This window comes from Trichechus manatus, unplaced genomic scaffold, assembly GCF_000243295.1.
Source record: "Trichechus manatus latirostris isolate Lorelei unplaced genomic scaffold, TriManLat1.0 scaffold00050, whole genome shotgun sequence".
NCBI classification, from domain to species: Eukaryota; Metazoa; Chordata; class Mammalia; order Sirenia; family Trichechidae; genus Trichechus; species Trichechus manatus.
This window is the reverse complement of record NW_004443986.1, coordinates 12,964,081-12,978,953: the sequence shown is the minus strand read 5'-3', so window position 1 is coordinate 12,978,953 and position 14,873 is coordinate 12,964,081. Positions and strand designations below refer to the sequence as shown.

The window sequence follows — 14,873 nt, the reverse complement described above, 5'->3', positions numbered from 1 at the left end:
CTGACTGCTCTGACTGGGATCACAGCAGAGGGTCCTGGACAGAGCTGGAGGAAAATGTAGAACAAAATTCTAATTCACAAAATAAGACCAGACTTACTGGCCTGACAGAGGCTGGAGAAACCCCAAGAGTATGGCCGCTGGACACACTTCTAGCTCAGTGGTGAAGTCACTTCCGAGGTTTACCCTTCAGCCAAAGATCTGACAGCCCCATAAAACAAAAGGAGACTAATGGGGCACAACAGTCCAGGGACAAGGACTAGAAGGCAGGAGGGGACAGGAAAGCCAGTAACAGGGAACCCAAGGTTGAGAAGGGACAGTGTTGACATGTCATGCGGTTGTTAACCATGGTCATAAAACAATACGTGTACTGTTTAATGAGAAACTATTTGTTCTGTAAACCTTCATCTAAAGTACAATAAAAAATTAAAAAATAAATTAATTAAAAAAAAATGTGGAAACAACTGAAATGTCCATGAGCAGAAGAATGGACAAACAAAACAAGCAATAGAAGATTATGCAACCATAAAGAGAAACGAAGTTCTGATGCATGCCACAACATGGATATACCTTGAAAACATTAGGCTGATCAAAATAAGTCAGTCACAGAGGACAAATACTGTATGATCGCACATGAAATAAGCAAATATACAGAAATCAAAGATTATTAATGGTTACCGGGAGTGAGGGGGTGGGAAGGGGAATTTTTGTTTAGGGGGCATTGGGTTTATGTTAATGGTGATAGAATGTTTTGGATAAGGGTAGAGATACTGGTGGAAAAACATGCAAAATGTAATCAACGTTATTGAGTTGTGAATGTGGAAGTTACTGTGTTGGCGGATGTGTTGCTGTGTATGTTTTCATCACAATAAAAAAAGACAATAAAAAAATAGATAAAAACACAATTCGTCTATATGCTACCTTAGACTTCAAGACACAAACAGGCTAAAACTCAAAGAACGTAAAAAAATATATCAAGCAAACAACACTCAAAAAAGAGCAGAAGTGGCGAGATTAATCTCTGACAAAATAGACTTTAAAGTAAAATCCACCACAAAGGATAAGGAAGGACAGTATATAATTAAAGAAACGATACACCAGGAAGACATAACCATAATAAATATTTACACACCCAACAACAGGGCTCCAAAATACATAAAACAAACTCTAACAGCATTGAAAACAGAGATAGGCAGCTCCACAATAATAGTAGGAGACTTCAACACACCACTTTTGGTGACGGACAGAACATCCAGAAAGAAGCTCAACAAAGACACGGGAGATCTAAATGCCATAATCAAACAACTTGATCTCATAGACAGATACAGAACACTCCACCCAACAGCTGGCAAGTATACTTTCTTTTCCGATGTCCTTGGAACATTCTCCAGAACAGATCACATATCAGGCCATAAAGCAAGCCTTAACAGAATTCAAAGCATCGTGATATTACAAAGCATCTTTTCTGAACATAAAGCCATAAAAGTAGAAATCAGTAACAGAAAAAGCAAGGAAAAAAATCAAACTCATGGAAACTGAACCACACCTTGCTCAAAAACTACTGGGCTATAGAAGAAATTAAGGATGGAATAAAGAAATTAACAGAATCAAATGAGAATGAAACCACATCCTACCAGAACCTTCAGGACACAGCAAAAGCAGCTCATCCAGAAAGAAGAAAGGGCCAAAAATCAAAACATTAACTCTACAACTCGAACAAATAGAAAGAGAGCAACAAAAGAAGACCTTGGGCACTAGAAGAAAGCAAATAAGAAAAATGAGGGCAGAATTAAATTAAATAGAAAATAGAAAAACAATTGAAAGAGTTAATAAGACGCAAAGCTGGTTCTTTGAAAGAATCAACAAAATCGATAAACCACTGGCCAAACTACAAAAGAAAAATAGAAGAGGAAGTAAATATTGGTAAGAAGATTCTATGTTTACAATAAATGCTAAAATGTCTATAATGGGAATTATCACCACACAACAAGCTACATGCTCTCTTGACGTCATGCAACAGAGAGGAGCACACACAAACAGGGAGGTCCAGGGCCTTGCCCAGTATTCCACAGGCTCACTCACTGGATACATGCTGCAGGGGTCTCCAATCCATTCTGCTGTATCAAGATAGCTTCATTCTTTTAAAAGGAAAAGAAGAAAAGAGAAGGAGGAAAAGAGGGAGGGGGAGGAGAATGAGAAAAAAAAAGACAAAGGAAAAAAATCTTCACATTATACACATTGAATAATATTTGAATTAACTGAAGTATTCACATTAAATAATATTTAAAAGCAACAGCTTCAATGATGAATTTGTTTTACTATTCTTACAAACTAAAACTAATAAATTGGTAGGTTAAAAATTCCCAAAAAATAAAAAAGCTTAGCACTATTGACAAATCTTGAGCATAAATCCAGTTCCAAATCATCTAATTTTAAGACTTTTGAAATAAATCTCAGTATGGTACAATTAGCACTCATATTCAACCAAGGAACAAGACACAAACAGAAAAGCTATCCCCTTGGAGAGAGCAGCTGGGGATTCCCACACTACATGTGCTGTAGCTTTTACTCTATGCACATGGTAGTGGTCCTGGATCATGAGTGCATTACAGTCAATAGCCATGTGGAGATGATAGAGCGTGGCAGTTAAGGCTCAGCCTCCAGGGCCAAAAAGCTCCATTCTAATCCGAAACCTTCTACTTAGTAGCCAGATGGCCTTGGGCAAGTAATTTCACCTCTGCAAGCTTCGGTGTTCTTATCTGTAAAGTAGGCTTGTTGTTAGGAGATAATGTATATAAATAAACTTAGTAAAAAATAAATAAATAAAAATAACTTAGTCCAGTACTGCAGGAGAGTAAGAAAGAGCTTCATAAATATTAACCAGTTGTCATCCAATTGATTCCGACTCATGGCCACCCCATGTGTGTCAGAGAAGAACTGTGCTCCATAGGGTTTTCAGTGGCTGATTATTTGGCAGATCATCAGGCCTTTCTTCCCAGGCTCCTCTGGGTGGACTTGAACTGCCAACCTTTTGGTTAGCAGCCAAGCACTTAACCATTTGCACTACTGAGTGTTGTTGTTAATTGCTGTCGAGTCAATTCCAACTCATAGCAACCCCATGAGTGCCGAGTAGAAATGTCCTCGTAGGGTTTTCAAGGCTGTGTGTGACCTTTCAGAAGCAGATTGCCAGGCCTGTCTTCCAAGGCATTTCTGGATAGGTTCGAACCACCAACCTTTCAGCTAATAGTCGAATGCTTAACAGTTTACGTCACTCAGGGACTCCATGCACCATCCAGGGACTTCTCATTAAATATTATTTAGATATTATTATTGTTGTCTCTATAACATACATCTCATCTTCTGTGAATAAGAGGCTATGTAATCTCTAAATCACATTATGAAAACTCTTGCAGAAGAAGATATGCTTATACAATTTATATAAAAATATATACAATTTTCTGTGAAGGTACATGTATGCACAGGCCTAAGTTTTTTTTTTTTTTTTGGAAGAACCAGCCTATGGAAAAGTATACATTATTTCTGGAAGGATACACTTTGGTGAGAACTAGGAGGTAGGGACAAGGGTAGGAGGAAAATTACTTTTCACTCTATACCCTTTGAACTTTTCAAATGTTATAGAGTGCATTCAAAATGTATAAACACCATCTCACCCAGGCATTACTGGCAGGAATCAAAAAAACTGAAAATAACAAACGTTGGAGAGGCTGCAGGGAAATCAGAACTCTTATGCACTGATGGTGGGAATGCAAACTGATACAACCATTTTGCAAAATGATATGGTGCTTTCTTAGAAAGCTAGAAATAGAAATACCATACCATCCAGCAATCCTATTCCTAGGACTATATCCTAGAGAAATAAGAGCTGTCACATGAATAGACATATGCACACCCATGTTCACTGCAGTATTGTTCACAATAGCAAAAAGATGGAAACAACCTAGATGCCCATCAACAGAATAATGGATAAACAAACTATGATACATACACACAATGGAGTATTATGCAACTATAAAGAACCATGATGAATCTGTGAAGCATTTCATAACATGGATGAAACTGGAGGACGTTATGCTGACTGAAATAAGTCAATCACAAAAGGACAAATATTGTATGAGACCACTACTGAAAAAGCTTATGAAAAGGTTTACACACAAAAACAGATAATCTTTAATGGTTATGAGGGATGCGGGGTGGGGGGTGGGGGGAGGAATACTAAATAGACGATAGATATGTGGTAACTCTGGTGAAAGGTAAGATGGTACACGATACTGGGGAAGCCAGGACAGCCAGACACCCTTTTAGCTCAGTCATGAAGTCACTCCCTAGGTTCACCCTTCAGCCAAAGATTAGACAGCCCCATAAAACAAAATGAGACTAATGGGGAACAACAGCCGAGGGACAAGGACTAGAAGGCAAGAGGGGACAGGAAAGCTGGTAATAGGGAACCCAAGGTCGAGAAGGGAAAGTGTTGACATGTCGTGAGGTTGTTAACCAATGTCATAAAACAATATGTGTACTAACTGTTTAATGAGAAACTAATTTGCTCTGTAAACCTTCATCTAAAGCACAATTTAAAAAAATGTGTAAACAAAGTAAAAGTACAAAAATATGAACAGACAATTCACAGAAGAGGAAATACCAATAGCTAATAAACATAAAAGGAGAATCTATTTTTCAATGGTAGCAGAGTAAAAAAATTTTAAACTGAGAGCATCATGTGTTGACAACAGATACAGGCAGTCCCTGGATTACAAATGAATTCCATTCCTAAATCTGTCTTTAAGTTGAATTTCTACATAAGTCAGAACAGTTATCCAATGTCAGTTAGTCAAATGTTTGTCTTAGTATATACACTTAACCCAAACCCATTGCTATCGAGTTGATTTAGACTTATAGTGACCCTGTAGGATAGAGTAGAACTGCCCAATAGGGTTTCCAAGGAGTGGCTGGTGGGTTTGAACTACTGACCTTTTGGTTAGCAGCCAAGCTCTTAACCATTGTGCCATCAGGGCTGTATGTATACACTTAACCCTCACTTATCGACTATCGTGTTATCCGACATTTTGCATTTACAACAATACTAAAAAATTTACTATCCGACTATTTTGTGCATTAGCAACATACGTCTGGCAGTAATGAATGCTGAGGTGCGAGGCCAGAGTGACGCTGGCTGCGACAGTTAAAGTTATGTGTCAACTTGGCTGAGCCGTGATTCTCAGTGGTTTGGCAGTTATGTAATGAGGTAATTTTGTAGTTTTTTAATGATATGAGTTGGCAGTTGTGTAATGATGTAGTCATCCTCCATTTTGGGATCTGATGTGGTCATCCTCCATTTCCGCATAATGTCTATTTTCACGTAACAGCCTGGTCTTCGGAACCTAACCATTTTGGTAAGTGAGGAGTGGGAGTAGTATACAGCATACCTTTCTATGTATAAGAAATATTAAAGAAACACTTCCAGATACACTAAAACATCTTTAACACAATAATATAGTAATAATAATAACAGTGTTTTGATGTGCATCCAAAAGTAGCACCCATATGTTATTACAAACCATTGTATGTATCTCAAATTTTTAAGATAATAGGCCTTACAGGAGTTGGTTCATAACAGGTTGTACGTAAGTTGAATGTCCATAACTTGGGGAGTCCTAGTTATCTAGTGCTGCTATAACAGAAATACCACACACAGGCAGCGTTAACAAACAGAAATTTATTTACTCATAGTTTAGGAAGCTAGGAGTCCGAATTTAGGGTGCAGGCTCTAGGGGAAGGTTTCTCTCTCTGTTGGCTCTGGAGAAAGGTCTTGTCTTTTTGAGCTTTTGCTCCTGGGCAATTTTTATGTGGTTTGGCATGTCTCTTCCCCCATCTCTGCTTGCTGGCTTGCTTGTTTAACCTCTTTTATATCTCAAAAAAGATTGAGTCAAGATACACCCTACACATCTTGTCTCATTAACATAACAAAGACAACCCATTCCCAGATGGGATTGTAACCAAAAGCATAGAGGCTAGGATTTACAATACATATTTTTTGGGGACACAATTCAATACATAACACGGGAACTGCTTGTATTTTCATGTTCTGCTTATGCAGTGTAAACTGGAAAAGCAGTTTTGGAGAGTAATTTGGCAGTGTCCTGTCAATATTAACGTGGTTTATGCCCTGTAGTCCAGCAATATCACTTGTCAGTATCTCTCCGTCCTAGTTACCCAGTGCTGCCATGATAGAAATACTTGAAGTATGTGGCTTTAAGGACAGAAATTTATTTTCTCACAGTTCTCAAAGTCCAAATCAAGGTCTTGGCTGATTTCTTCCTTGTTGGTAGCCCCAGGCATTCTTCGGCTCCTTGACTTGTAGACATCCTCACACAGTGTTTATCTTCCCGCCTGTGCATGTGTGTCTATTCTGGTCTTTTTAGAACTCAGATGTGATTAGGTTTAGGACTCACCCTACACTGGTGTGTCCTCATTAACTTAACAAAAGAAAAGCTCTATTTCCATACAGGATCACATCTACAGACACCCCAAACCCATTGCCATTAGGTCAATTCCAACTCATAGCAACCCTGTAGGACAGAGTAGAGCTGCCCCTTAGGGTTTCCAAGGCTGTAAATCTTCACAGAAGCAGACTGCCACATTTTTCTCTCTCAGAGCGGCTGGTGGGTTCCAACCACTGACCTTTCAGTTAACATTGGAGCGCTTTAACCACTGCGCTAACAGGGCTCCGCCATAGGCACAAGGGCTAGGAATTCAACATACGTATTTGGCGGACAAAAGTCCGCCCATAGTACTCTCCTACACAAACCTTCCCACGTGTCCCTAAGAAGGCATAAACAGTGATGGTCATCGCAGCATTGTCTGGAACAGCAAAAAATTGTAAAGGGTTAAATCTCTACTGATAAGGGAACGTTCAAATAATCTATGATACACCTATATGGAATATGACGCTTCAAGTAAAAAAAAAAAGAGGTAAGTTTATATGCATTAACATTGAAAGATCATCAAGATACATTAAGTGAAAAAGCAAGACAAAAAATAATATGAAGAATGTGTTACTATTTATATAAAAGAAGCTTAAAATTATGTAACTTATAATTCTAAAAATTATAAAAACTTGTTCTCTTTATATATACGCATATATTTAGTTAAGAGCTGCGGCTGCTAACCAAAAGGTCAGCAGTTCACATCCACCAGCTGCTCCTTGTAAACCCTATGGGCCAGTTCTATTCTGTTCTACAGGGTCTCTATGAGTCAGAATCGACTCATCGGCAAAAAGACTGATTTTTTTTTTTTTTTAAATCTAGGGTCTAGGGTCTAGGGTCCCTGGGTACTGCAAACTTAAAGGTTGGCATTTTGAATCCACACAGAGGTGCCACAGAAGAAAGGCCTGGTGATCTGCTTCCATAAAGATCACAACCAAGAAAACACTACAGAGCAGTTCTACTCTGTAACACATGGGGTTGCCATGAGCTGGAGTCGATTTGACGGCAACTGGCTGTCAAATTTTTTTTAACAGAGATTACTTTCGGAAAGAATGACTCACACACTACTGTTAGCCCATAAAACATCTTTGTCAGAATTAGACAAAGGCTCTCTTTCTTCTAAACAATTTACTGCCATCTGCTGGAAAACTATCATTAAAAATTTACTACCATGCAAATAGTGCCCCTTAAGAATGTTCAAAAGGAGCCCTGATGGCACAATGGGTAAAGCACTTGGCTGCTAACCAAAAGGTCGGCAGTTCAAACCCACCAGCAGCTCTGAGGGAGAAAAGACCTGGCGATCTGCTCCTGTAAAGATGACAGCTTTGGAAATCCAACGGGGCAGCTCTACTTTGTCCTATAGGGTCGCTGTGAGTCAGAATCGACTTGATAGCACACAACAACAACAGGGTTGTTCAAGGAGTCCCTGGGTGGCACAGTTAAGTGCTCAACTACGAGCTGAAAGGTTGGTGGTTTGAACCCACCCAGAGGCACCTCAGAAGACAGGTCTGGCAATCTGCTTATGAAAGGTCACAGCCTTGAAAACCCTATGGAGCAGTCCTACTCTGCACATAGGGGTTACCGTGAGTTGGAATTGGCTTAATGGAGACTAACAGGAACAACAGGACTATTCGGGGCACAGCCTACACAGTCACCCCCTGTGGCCCTAAAACATATTCCCTTTATCTGTGATGACTGAACTTTTTTACAATGAGACAGAGATCAAGTTTATTCTGAAGTCTACGCAAAATAAAGTTAACTTGGCCACATGGATAAAAACTAGTTAGTTTTCAAAATGTGTCAAATTTTAATCGACACATTTCAGCGTACCACTAGTACCAGTTGCTGTCAGGTCGGTTCTAACTCACGGCAACCCCATCGTGTCAGAGCAGAACTGTGCTCCACAGGGTTTTCAACGGCTGATTTTTCAGAAGTAGATCACCAGGTTTTCTTCTGAGGCACCGCTAGGTGGACTTAAAACTTGATTCTTTCTGTTAGCAACCATTTATACCACCCAGGGACTCCTGTCAGCGTACAAAGTTGAGTAAATCCCAGTGCAATGAGGCTTGTGGGTTATGTCACTGCTGACCTCAGAGACATTGCTTCCTTCCAAGTGTTGGAAGGATTTGAGCAGCAGCCTCGCTTGGGTATCAGAGAAGACAAATTAATTCCCTCTCAAGTCCTTCTTTTCAGATAGCAGGAAAGCAGTAAATTCTTGCATAACAAAATATTGTTTCTCAGTAGTATCACGCATCCATTTTAAAATCAAGAAGAATTGGCAAGATAATTTGCAGCAATTGCTCATGAAGCTTAGAACATTTTGCAATATTAAACAATTCATGTTAGTGTTAAATTTCTATATATGTGGGTTTAGACATAACATGGGTGAGATGTGATACTGATTCTTTATATTGGCAACTAAATAGACATTAAACATTAGAGTTGTGCAGAGTTTTATTTGTGTGATAATATCAAATATTTCATTAATTCTTCACAAATAAAATCAACTTTAATTTTTATTTTAGAATTTTATATTTATTAACAATAATTTATATTTTGATTTTTGATTTTTTAAATAATTTTTTGTTTGCTGTCATTGAGAATACGCACAGCAAAAAATACACCAATTCAAGTTTCTACGTGTACAATTACATTCTTTGAGTTGTGCAATAATTCTCACCCTCCTGTTCTGAGATGTTCCTTCCCCATTAACATAAACTCACTGCACCCTAAGCTTCCTGTCTAATCTTTCGAATTGCTGTTGTCAATTTGATCCCTTATTTAAAAAAAAAACCAAACCTGTTGCCATCGAGAACATTCCAACTCACAGCGACCCTATAGGACACAGTAGAACTGTCTTATAGGATTTCCAAGGAGCAGCTAGTGGATTCAAACTGCCGACCTTTTGATTTAGCAGCTGAGCTCTTAACCACTGTGCCACAGGGCTCCATATAGATAGTTCCTAAAAGAGTATAGTGCTCAAGGCAGACATTCTTTACTAGTTAAGCTAAATTATTGATTTGTTTTATTGTTTTTTAATTTTAATAGGTGATATTGAATATTTTAGAAGCAGAATAACTTTTGGAAAATACGGAATTTTTGATTAAAATATATTCCAATTTTGTTGACTTTTACTGTGTTGTTATTGTTGTTGTTGAGTGCTGTCAAGTCAATTCTCACTCATAGCAACCCTATATGCCAGAGTAGAACTGTTTTATAGGCTTTCCTATGCTGTAATCTTTATGGGAGCAGATCCCCAGGTCTATTCTCCCTCAGAGACACTGGTGGGTTTGAACTGCGGACCTTTTGGTTAGCAGCTGAACACTTAGCCATCACACTACCAGGGCTCCTTCACTTTGACTATAAAAAAAAACAAAACCAAACCCGTTGTCACATAGTGACCCTAGAGGACAGAATAGAATTTTCCCATAAGGTTTACAAGGAGCAGCTGTTGAACTGTCGACCTCTTGGTTAGCAGCCATACCTCTTAACTACTGCCCCACCAGGGCTCCCACTTTGACTATAGCTATACTTTGTTCTATAATTCTTTAGATCATTACTGTTAATAGAAGACAAATTACGTGAAAATCTTGATTATAACGATGAAATTAATGATTTTGCTAAAATAAAGTTAGGAAAAATAACTTTATGGAACACATATACAATAATATATGAATTATTACTATGTTTATCGTCATACAAACATCACCAGTCCATCAACAAAACACCCAGACATACCAAATAGCAATTAAATTTGGTCATCTTTGATATTCTGCCAAATGTCAATCACATAATGTTATGGATTGAATCGTGTTCCCCCAAAATATGTGTTGTGAATCCTAACCTCTATACCAAATGGATTCTTTGTTAACGAGGCAGGATTAACATAGGGTGTATCTTCAGTCAATCTCTTTTGAGAAATAAAAAGAGATTAAACAAGCTGAGCAGAGAGCAGAGATGGTGGAAGAGAGATGCCAAGCCACATGAAGATCACCCAGGAGCAAAAGCTCAAAGAAACAAGGACCTTCCTCCAGAGACTACAGAGAGAGAAAGCCTTCCCCTAGAGCCGGCATCCTGGATTCAAACATCTAGCCTCCTAAACTGTGAGAAAATAAATTTCTGTTTGTTAAAGCCACACATATGTGGCATTTCTGTTACAGCAGCACTAGATAACTAAGACACATAAAAACATGACTATCAACATATTTTTCAATTTTGTCGTTATGAAGGTAGAACTGTCAAAGAAGAAGGATAGGTCACAATTCATTCAACAGTTTGTCAGTTTGATTTATAACTTGGAAGTATTTAGATACATGATATATGTATCTCCATTTCAACTCTTGGTCCTGGACCTATAAGTGTTAGAGGAACCTCTTTGGATAACTATAAGGAAAACAAAATTAATCTTGACCCAACTTTACACCATACAGAAATATCATTTCAAGATACATGTTGTTGTTGTTAGGTGCCGTTGAGTTGGTTCCGACTCATAGTGACCCTATGTTCAACAGAATGAAACACTGCCTGGTCCTGCACCATCCTCACAATCGTTGTTATGTTTGAGCCCATTGTTGCAGCCACTGTGTCAGTCCATTTACTGAGGGTCTTCCTCTGTTTTGCTGACCCTTTACCTTACCAAGCACAATGCCCTTCTCCAGATGCATATAGAATTAAATTTAAAAAGTAAAACTATTAGGCTTTTAAAAGAAAACTTAGGATGCTATTTGCTCAACTTTGAAGTGGGCAAAGATTTTTTAAAACAGGACATAAAAAAGCATTAGTTATAGATTTAAAGTTGATAAATAGAACTACTTTAAAATTAAGGAGTTTTGTTTATCAAAGGACACCATTAAGAGAGTGAAAACGTAAATCACAGAGTAGAGAAGCTAATTTGCCATATATAAATCTGACAAAAGATTTGTATACAGACTATATAAACAATGTCTTAAAATCAGTAAGAAAAAACAGACTACCCAATAGAAAAATGAGCAAGGTCTTGAACAAGCTCTTTTCAGAAGATAGTCAAATGAACAATAAACATTTAAAAAGATGTTCAACCTTATTAGTCATCATGGAAATACCCATTAAAACCACTCACCACAACAACTAAAATTGAAAAGATTAACCATACTAAATTTTACTGAGGATGTGTAGCAACTGGAACTCTCATAATCCACTTTGGAAGATCGTTTGGTGGTATTTACTAAAGCTGAACATACACGTACCCTACGGCTCAGCAAATGCACTTTTGAATATATACCCAACACCAAATAACATGTACAAGAATGTTCATAGCAGTATTATTCAAACTATGCTCAAACTTCAGCAACTGAAATGACCATCAACATCAGGAGATTGTGCTGTATTCATGCAATACAACACTGTGAGTGAAGGCACCTACAGCTATGCACAGCAACGTAGATGGCTATCATAAACATAATGTTCAATGAAAGAAGCCAATACAAAAGAGCAGATAAAACACAAAATAAGCAAAACACATCGGTGATGTTATTAGTCATGGTAGTGGGAGGTGGTGGGGATGTTGTAATAGAAGGGGCCTGAGATAATTTTCTGTTTCTTGATTTAGCTGCTGTCCACACAGGCATATTTGCAGAATATGTGCATAAAGGGATTAAAAGAGTCTGATCTGATTTTGTTCACACATAGAGGCTTGCATCTCAGTCCCTGCCTGGAGAAGACAGACTATTGTATATTGTATATAATCTCCCTCCTATAAACTCTTTATAGTTCTTGTAAAAGTTCTTCCCAGAATTCCCTCTTGGGAATGGGAAAACTGTTGAATTCTAGAGAAGCACTTTGCTAATTCTGTAGGACTAGGTCCCCAGGGAGCCTCACATGCCCCATGGCTCTCTGGAATAAACACTGAGATCAAATCAGTGGTTGTGCTGGATGTGGCAATGGTCCTGGCCTCACCTTCATTAAATCCTGTTTTCATTGCTTCATTTGGCAATTTTCAATGCCTCTCAAGCATCCTGATGAGCATCATTAAAAAATATGTACAGAGATTCAAGAATTTCCCTGCTTGACTTTTATACATGTGTTATTTTTAACAAGAGCTTAAATAATATGATTTCCACAAAGATCTTTATTCACCACAGGCAGAATTTCCCCTGGGCCAACATAAACTGGCTTTACAGTCCTAGGAAACAAACTTGCACCAACATCAAATGGTTTTATTTGGCTGTATCCATCAAAGCAGAATAAATGGCCTCCATGAGCAAATTTTCCACAATCCCAATTAGACTTCACTATCGCAGTAATTCCTTCACAATGATGCATTTTTTCTCATTTAACATACCTTGTGCACAATCTCCTGACCTACTGCCAAGCATCTTGGCCTCCTGATCCAGAGACACAACTGATAACCAACTGCAGGTGGAGTTGGCATCATTTTCATTGGCGGTAGTAGCAGGAGCAGCTTCCTGGAACTAATCAAACGGAAGAGAATGTAGGATGGGGCAAGGCTCGGGGGTGGAGTGGGACAGAGTGGGAGTATCTTGTGTGTATATGACTCAGTCCTTTTTAAAAAGAAAACTCAAATTCAATGGTTTGTTATTTTGTCTGGATATAAATATGTCATGTCAAAACATCAACATGAAAGCAGCCGCAACTAGCTGACATCAAGATAATTATGTTAGCAGAGTTACATACTATAATAAGGAGGCTCACTCCATTTTTTGATGTTTGACTGCTGACAGCTTTTAAACTTCACCCCTCCGTCTTCTCATTCCATCCCATATCTGGGCAAGCTGATAAGAAAGCCCAGTGCTCCCTCCTTTGCAACCAGTGGGAAGTTCAAACACAAGTGAAACTCTTGCCCTGACCGCACTCTTAACCACCATGAAAACCCCAAACCAGTCTCCTTTCCCTCATCTCTCAAGTCATTTTTGGACCTTCTCGGGAGCTAATTTACTCTCTCCAGAAAGCCTCAGTATGAGAGCAATAAATCTTTTCCTACCCTTTTTGTGGTGTGTATGGTGTCATCAGTCTCAACATCCCAACCAAATTTTGGGTAGTGGTCCATTCTCTGTTTGTACCCACTTATAGTAAATATGAAATATAAGTAGCTCTAGAGGTGCTAACTGAAAGGTCAGAAGTTCAAACTCATCAGCTGCTCTGAAAGACAAACACTTGGCAGTCTGCTTCTGAAAAGATTACAGCCTTGGGAGGCAGGGCAAAGATGGCGGAGTAGTCAGATGCTTCCGGTGGTCCCTCCTACAACAAAGACCCGAAAAAACAAGTGAATCGATTATATATGACAATCTAGGAGCCCTGAACATCAAAGACAAAGTTGAGGAATCAGACTGAGTGGCAGGGGGAGGGAGAGTTGGTTTGGAAGAAGCAAGGAGTTGCCAGACCTGACCCAGTGGAGCCAGAGCCCTTTAGCCCCAGATCAGCTTGGGGTGCACAGTGAGGCAGGCAAGCAGTGGCGCTCGGGAGGCATTGTCCACGCTGGGACAGACCCAGCGGCAGAGAGTCTACTAGGCCATCAAGAACCAGTGAGAAGAAGCCCTTGATTGGCAAAAGATAAGTATTTACATCTGGCCTACCACGCAGATCAAAAACACCCCCCTTAGGGAAAAACCTCTCTCCCATTTACCTCCCTGCTCGCTGCTCTGCACAGGGTCTGGGACGGCTTCTGTGATTGGCAAGTTCCCTGGGCTGGAAGTAGGACCCATCATGTGCCCTCAGCCACTCTCCCAGCCTTGGAGAGGGAACAAATTACAAACAGGGGGAAAAATAATCTGCCTGCTCCCCTAAGCCAGGAACTCAGGGTAGGCACAGCTCCTTTGCCTAGGCACAGGCATAAGGGATCCATGGACTCTGAGTGCCTTTCCCCCTGCATAGACTTGTGTGGGCCCATTTCAACAGTGTAGGACCTCATTACTGCAGTACAACAGGGTATACACCTGAAGTCTAACTTCAACTGTTTCAGCTGTGAAGTGGCAGGTTCGTGACATTTAACACTGCTCTGCCCATTAAGGAAAGTCTTCACCTACCCACATCAGGGGCCTGAGGACTGGTGGCTCCACCCTGCCACCTAGCCACCTGAGATAGGGGCCCAAGAATAAGAGGTGCTCCTCAGTCCTTACAGCCAAAAGCACTGGGTGCTGACAGTCGGCTGCAAAATGCACCTACCTAAGCACTCTAGGGAACAGGGACACGCTTTCCTCCTGGACACTTGGGGGTGGCCGTTGGCCCCCTGCCTTGCTCAGCGTGTGTCTCCCTGCTGCAGCCAGATGCCTGTGCTGACACCAATCATGCAAACCTGTCTAGGACTGTAGGTGAGAGCCTGCACCACAAACTTGGTGACTGACTACCTGGACACCTGAGCTGAATCCATACAGGAGG

The 14,873-nt window shown here is 39.7% G+C and overlaps 1 protein-coding gene across 1 annotated transcript in view; it reads right to left on the bottom strand.

Annotated features, from left to right (window-relative positions):
* Positions 1-12,948, bottom strand: part of SNX10 (sorting nexin 10) — a 112,837-nt gene extending 99,889 nt beyond the window's left edge. Inside the window, exon 1 of the mRNA XM_023732350.1 lies at positions 12,820-12,948. The gene's annotated coding sequence lies outside the window, so the exon portion shown is untranslated. The remainder of the gene's footprint in view (positions 1-12,819) is intronic.
* Positions 12,949-14,873: the final 1,925 nt, after the last annotated feature.